General features: G+C 34.5%; 1 pseudogene; it reads left to right on the top strand.

Annotated features, from left to right (window-relative positions):
- The first annotated feature begins 6,170 nt into the window (after positions 1 to 6,170).
- On the top strand, positions 6,171 to 7,075 carry LOC119520186 (annotated as a pseudogene).
- The last annotated feature ends 602 nt before the right edge of the window (positions 7,076 to 7,677 follow it).

Genomic DNA, 7,677 nt, shown 5'->3' with positions numbered 1-7,677 from the left:
GACCCACCTTGAATGAGTGGGTCACAGCTCCATGGAAATAATATAATGAAAAGCTCCCACTCATAATTGAGTGGATCACATCTCAATGAAAAAAAACTGGATCAAATGGTCCCACCCATAGCATGTATATCCAAGAGTTGATTAAATAGTCTTTTATGGGGTACTTAAAGTTTCAAACTAGTACAGTTCATCTCTTTTGCTACATTTCCTTCTGACTTGAATTTTTTTTTTAGATTTCTTTGAACATCTTTAATTGGTTGTTTCAACTCCTGTATCTGTTGATTTGTTAATTTGTTCCATTGAATGGGCCATGTCTTTGTACTTTCTGGTATGACTTGTGATTTTTTGCTGTCTAAGCATCTTATTTCCCTGATTAGTTTATTCTAGAAGGCATTATCTCTCTTTTGCCTAGGGTTTCCTTGTTTGCCATTTTTGATCACTATCTGTTCTTTTTTCCTCTCACTGGCCAGTTGTCAGATTAGCTCTGCCTACTAATCTCCTCCCCAAATCAGGCACCCACAGCAGTCTACCTCTTGGATGGAGGGTAGGCACTGAGCACCCAAGCAAGTTTTCTCTGTGTGATTAAACAAGTTTGCTGGCTAGCAGTGGTGCTGTGATATTCACAGGTCAGCAAGACCTGGGTTTGTTTTAAAGCCCTGCTTTAACATTTGGGTTGTCCATATTTCTCAGTGAAAATAGGGCTGGGTTTCCTTGCATGGGATGTAGACCAGCTCCAGTGGTCCTATGATAGGGCCAGGAGAGTCATTTGAAAGCCCTTCAATTCCCTTGCACTTTCAAGTCTGTCCCACAGATGGCAATGTTTTGCCTCTGAGCATAGGCTTTGTCTGTACAGGTGAAGGTGAAACTGCAGGATTCTTATGCCTTCACTTTTCCAGCAAAAATTTGGATTGATATAGGGCTGTGTCACACACTTTACTTGTGACACAGGACTCTCCAAACTCTCCCAGTTTTTCAGCTGTCCACCGTGCAAGGAAATGACCACCTGATGTTTGTCTCAGGGATGGGAGAAGGGCTTTCAGACCAATGGCTGGAAACACAGTATCTGTCCACATTTTCTCAGACTCTTTGTCCCTCACTGACATAGGCTTTGAAATGTCTTCCCCTGTCTCCTGGGTCTCCAAATGGTGGGGGTTAATCAATGGTGATTAATGTGTAGCTCATTTGTTGTCTACTCATGTCTGGTGCATACATTACATATTGCTCCTCTGTGAGACTAAAAGTCAAATACACACTTTTCTTCCAACTTTAAGGATACATTTAAAATGCTAACACTACATACTATTTGCCTAATATCTTAAAATTAAATCAGGAAAAAGAACAGAGAGACTAGCAATGCACACACACACATATGGTTAATTGCTATTCCCCAAAAGTTGTCAAGGCAATCAAATGGGAAATGAAAATCCTTTCAACAAATGGTGACACATTATCCTGGCTAAAAATACAAAAATACAAAAATAAATAAATAAATAAGTACCTTGACTGTCATGTGATTTCCAAAAATTTTAGTTGGACCCTGGAGCTAAACATAATATTTAAAACAATAAAACATAGAAAGGAAACTGTTGGAGACTGAATGGACAGATGGAGACATCTTTACAACAGAAACACTTAAAAAGAAGTTATACTTAGAAATTATTTTAAAATAAGAAAATAAATAACAATAACCCAATTGAAAAATGGCTAAAATTTTAGACATTATAAAAAAGAAAATATATTAATGGTCTAAAAATACATGGAAATAAATTATGCAAATAAAAATGGTTAAATTTTTTTTCTATAGCTAACATTGGCAAGGATGAGGAACAAACATAACTGAAATATATGATTGTTCAGAATATAAAATGCTACAATAATTTTGGAAATGTTCTTTATGTCTTATAAAATTAGATGTACATTTACTTTTTGACACAATAATTCCAGTAAGGTATTTTCAAAGAGAAATTATTTGATATGTCCACAAATATACAAGAATGTTCAAATGTCCTTCTATTGGAGAATGATTAAAGAATTATGGAATATCCATACAATAGAATAACACCAAAAAATGAAACACAACATGGATGAATCTTAAAAACAATATGCTGAGTGAATGAAGCCAGACTGAGAAAATTTATTGCATGATTCCACTTATATGAATTTCAAGAACAGGAAAAGAAGTGTCATGGTAGAATTCAGAACTAAGGTATGAGGCAACATCCTTGGTAATGACACAGAATGTAGAAGACATAAAATATGTATGTTTTTATTTGTTTCAAACATGTCCTACATCTTCATTTAGGTGTTGGGTACAAATAAAATACATTTGTCAAAACTAACTGATTTTCTCAATTTATACTTGTGTTTCAAATATAAATATTCCTCAATTTTTCTACATATAGAAATCAATGTGGAAGAGGACATGGATAAAATGGTATGAGAGTTGTACTATTTTACAAGCAAATTTGGCTCTCTATGAAGTTCTACAGAACATTATCCAACAGTGGTGTGATCTCAGTTCAAGAAATAATAGAGTTGAAACAGTCATTTTGGTAATATGTTGAATTACAATAAATGTTGCAGGTTTACTTATGAAAGAACAAGGCATTCCTATCATTCATATAATGATGTAGACTCAGAAAGATCTGACTTTAATTTCAAATCTTCTAGTTATTAATTGTGAAATCAAGGAAATTGCAGTTTATCGGAGGTTATTTTACTCTGAAAATGAGAAAAATCATAGGCTTTCACAAGTAGTAAGTGGTTACATGGCATATTTATAACAGTACATAAGAAATATTTGCCTTTGAATAATATATTCAAACAAAAACTCCTATGCCATGATTATATTATTATTTACAATTTCATCATGACTTTGTAATCGTTGCAGTTTCACTGAAATTGAGTTTTTTATCCTTATAACTATGATTATTGATTCTGTGTAAGTAAATGAGTACTTTTATATCATGTAGGTTTCCATGGGACTATGTGATTTGCTTTTTCCCCTTTCCTTGAATTGCCCCTTATCCTTTCTCACTGGGGAATATGAAGGGTGTCCTGGATTATTAGCAGGTACCACAGGGCAATTTTTTTAGTCTCTTGGATAATTTGGGCATAACCAATGAATTACACACTTATTCCTAAGGGGGCATCACAAAGGAGAAAGGAAATCATAAATTCTTCCTACTGAAGAAAAATAAGAATAATTTTAGGGAAGGAAATTGATTCTTCCTTAAAGGTGAGTGGGTACAAATTGTCTTTCATTGTGATTATCACTTGGATCTTGGTAATGACACATGTCTCCTGGCTTCTGATTGTGGACTCTCTTAGTGGTCACTGACAGCAGATTACTTCAAGTACACCCAAAACACGAATTAGCTCATTTGTTAATTGGAGTACCCTGAGGCAGTGTGGTGATTTTATGGCATTCAATCCTAGGAACTGAGCATGTGCACCAGACCTATTTGATCTCTGTGAGTTGATAGTGACATTTGGATTGGATACTGCAAATGAAGAGGAAATTAAAAATGTCTGAAAACTTAATCTCTAATCACATCAAATAGAATTTGTTAAGGTTAAGTTTGCTAGATGAGAAACATAATGCTCAGTTACATTTGAATTTCAGCTAAACAATGAATAGTTTTCATAAGTATATCTTATGTAGTAGTTGATTTGTAACAAAGATTCTTTCAGTACAAGTATGCCCAATAGGATATTTGTTAAAAATGTGTACTTTCTGGTATGAGTTTGTGACATACAATATTTGACAAACTGGGAATATATTTTAGATAATTATTTCCCTTGCAGGTTTTTGTTGATTGTTTCCTTGGTTGGTTGGTTGTTTTTCATACTAGATTGTGTACTAGTGGTTCTGCTTTTCCATAATTGGCACATAAATTGACTGCATAAACTGATAAATATATAGTGTGCTTTTTATGAGTTATGGAGTTACAGAGAACCCTCTGAACCCAAAATAATTTCTGATGCCACCACATCTAAAGATTGAAAAATCAGTAATTTCTTTGCACACTTTTATATCCTGTCTGATTTAATGGTTACTCCTAAATGGAGTTATTTAAAAGCTCCATAGAAGGCAGAAATATTCTTTTCCACACAAGAAAAACAGGAAGGGCAAAAGAATCCAGATATCTTCCAAGGGAGGTAATGTCTGACAGTAAGAATGGAGATAGGCTCAATAAAACTAGGATACTTCTTAGCATAATATGAAGAATTCAGAGTGGTAAGAGGCAATCTCATGAATCCAGTGCAAATTCCAGATAGAATTTGCAAATGGAGATAGACTTATACTTCATGTACAGTGTGGGGAGATGACTTTTGGAAGGCAGAGTGGGGATCAATGGAAAAACAGCACACAACTTCAGGAGGAAGGCATGCCAAATTCCAGTATTCCTGCCCAGCCCTACCCTCCATCTCCCTCATAAGGTGGCAAAATCCAGGACAAAAATTAGCAGATTCCTAGAATTGCTGCCACTCTATTGAAAGTTCTAACCAGCCCCACATGACCATCCTTTCCAGAAAACTGCTGTAAGACAATTCCCCACAGCAGTTTCCTCCAACTGACTGATTGAACCTTGGTGGGATCAGAGCTGGGGGGAGCTGGAGCCCTAGAAGTCTTGACTGATAATATGTAATGCTCAAACTGGGTGATTCATTACATTAGAATAAGTGTAATTGCATTTTATGTGACTGGATATTTTGAGCTCAGTTTTCTCTTCCAATTGAAAATCATGCTTGCAGAGTTTTATGTTTTCATGGAGGGGAAGATGAATGTGAGAGGAAATTAAAAAGGAATCCAAATGGATAAGTCTAAGGCAAATTTCATTAGCTTCAACCAGAATAGTTCCATTTTGATATACTGACTTTCCTTGTAAAACTGTATGAAATGAAGCACATAGGAGTTATCACTGATATTTGAAAATCATAGCTTTATACTCTATAAATTCTCCACTGTTAAGTACCAGAAATCAATTTAGAGTATGAACTATATTATGCATTAAATTTACAAATATGTATTTTCAATATGTTATAGACCTTATCATCTCCACCATTTTACATTAATTGAAATAAAGCCTACAAAATTAAATAATCAAAATCCATGAACTGATATAAACCATAGATTTTTAGCAGGTATGGATCTAGATTTTGTGGTCCTTGATATTTATACCAACTGTTGATTTTCATATTTTAAAAATAAAATTATAAATACAAATGAAGCCATAAATATAAATAATTTACAGTGGAAAATAAAAAAAATTTCTTTTATAGACAGTTTGCTCATGATCATGTGATCCATAAAATTCATCCATAAAATATTTTCATTAATTAAATTGCAGACAAATCATACTGATTAGGAGGAGTGTTGTTAGAAGCCATTTGGCATCAGAAAAGAAAGCATAATTTAATAATATATGACATTGATTCTGAACATTAGTATACCCACCACACCTCAAATAAAGTGTTATTAACTCACTTCCTTATTTGCTGGCTTTTAGAAATTCCAATAGATACCCAAATGTAACCTGATGTTAGGTGAATTGCAATGGAGTCAAAGATGGAATGGAAAGAAAAGGTGACCTTAATAAATTTAACTGTCATGCTGACAAAGATGATCCTGAGCAACTTAATTTTACAATGCTTACAAAGATATATCACTATGTGAGTGCTTTGCTGCCCTCCCCAGGGTCCTAGAAGAGGCCAATGCAATGAGACTCTAAATCTAAGTTTCATTAGCTTCATGATAACTCTGTCTCTCCCTTTAAAAATATCAAAATTCCATGAGAAATCATAGCTAAAAACTGAAATGTACAAATAAATATTGAGATTACATCACATAGATAAAATAAAGTCTAATATTACTATAATAAGGACTATATGGTTATGTCACCAATAGGGATACTCCAAATATTGCTGATTCTTTTTGTATTTATTCTGTTATATCAGTGCATAATGGGTTTCATTTGGATAGCTCTGCCTCAGGAAGTTAGAGCTTCTACCATTATTTTAACTTCAAAATCAGATGTAGAGATTATTTTTCTATAAAATACTAGGAAGAGATATTCTTCATTCTTTCTACAAATATGATACTTAAATAATGTTGCATGAAAACTAACAATGCTTCTGTTTCTTATCAGAAGAGATAACTGGATAAAATGAGCCAACAGAATCTGACAATGTTGCCTGAATTCATCCTACTGGGAGTCACAAGGTGCCCTGAGCTGCAGGGTCCCCTTTTTGGGGTCTTTCTCCTCATCTACATGGTCACAGTGGTGGGCAACCTGGGCATGATCATCCTGACCAGGCTCCTGCCTCCATACACCTATGTATTTCTTTATCAGACACCTGGCTTTCATTGATCTTGGAAATTCTACTGTCATTTGTCCTAAGATGCTGGTAAGTTTTGTTGTGGAGAAAAATACCATTTCTTATTATATCTGTGCCATACAGCTGGCTTTTTTCATTCTGTTCATTATCAGTGAATTTTTCATCTTATCAGTCATGGCCTATGCCTGCTATGTAGCCATCTGTGAACCTCTGCTCTACAGTGTCATCATGACCCAGAGGGTCTGCCATGTGCTTGTGGGTATCCCCTACCTCTACAGCACCTTTCAGTTTTTGATGGCAACTATTAAGATTTTTACCTTGACCTTTTGTGATTCAAATGTCATCAGTCATTTTTACTGTGATGATATCCTTTTGTTACACATGCTGTGCTCAAATTTAAGAGAAATAGGATTGGTGATTATAATATTTTCAGCATTTAATATGATTTCCTCCCTCCTAGTTTTTTAGTGTCCTATGGGGTGATCCTGATTACCATATTTCAAATGCATTCTCCTGAAGGAAAAAAAAAAGCTTTCTCCACATAAGCATCTTATCTGACAGTGGAGGTTTTGTTCTATGAGACTCAACTGTTTCTGTACATACAGCCTAAATCTGGTCACTCTCTTGATTCTCACAAAATGTGTTTTACACTTTAATTATCCCTGTACTTAACTCCTTGGTCTACAGCTTAAGGAACAAAGAGGTAAAAAAATGCCTTCAAAAGGTTTTTTAAGAATGCATGCACCATTTGTATTTGATATTCATCATAGAATATTTTCCTAATGAACAATGGCAAAGACAAATATACTTGAAAAAACTTTTAATGGATATAATTTCATTAACTTGGACTCCTAAACAAAATTTAATTATAAGGCACAATAAGATTGTTTTCCTTATAGTCAGAAACTAATCCTCATAAGTTAGATAATAATTAAATCTCACTTCATCCACCCTGTATTTCTCAGACTTACAGGAGATTCATATTATTGTAAAAATAATAACAGATTTATTTCAAGAATTGCCTCACATGACAATGGGGAATGGCAAGTCTGAATTCTGTAGGGCAGGACACAAGTTGGTAATTCCAATGAAGGTGGTCTGGATGAAGTAGTGATAGAAATTCCTCTTTCTGCTGGTAAAATACTCAGTTCTCACTTTAAGGCCTCTGATTAGTTTGATAAGGAGTTTCCTTTCATTGTTGAAGGCAATGCCCTTGCTGATTGTAGATATAATCTTACATAGTTGCTGTGGTAGTTGGAAGCTGTATGTACCCAGAAAAACATGTTCTTCAATCTAATCCATTCCAGCAGTTCTGGACCCATTTTACATAGGATC

This window comes from Choloepus didactylus, chromosome 25 (genome assembly GCF_015220235.1).
Source record: "Choloepus didactylus isolate mChoDid1 chromosome 25, mChoDid1.pri, whole genome shotgun sequence".
NCBI classification, from domain to species: Eukaryota; Metazoa; Chordata; class Mammalia; order Pilosa; family Megalonychidae; genus Choloepus; species Choloepus didactylus.
Note: the sequence above shows the minus strand (reverse complement) of the source record. Positions and strands in the feature narration are given on the sequence as shown.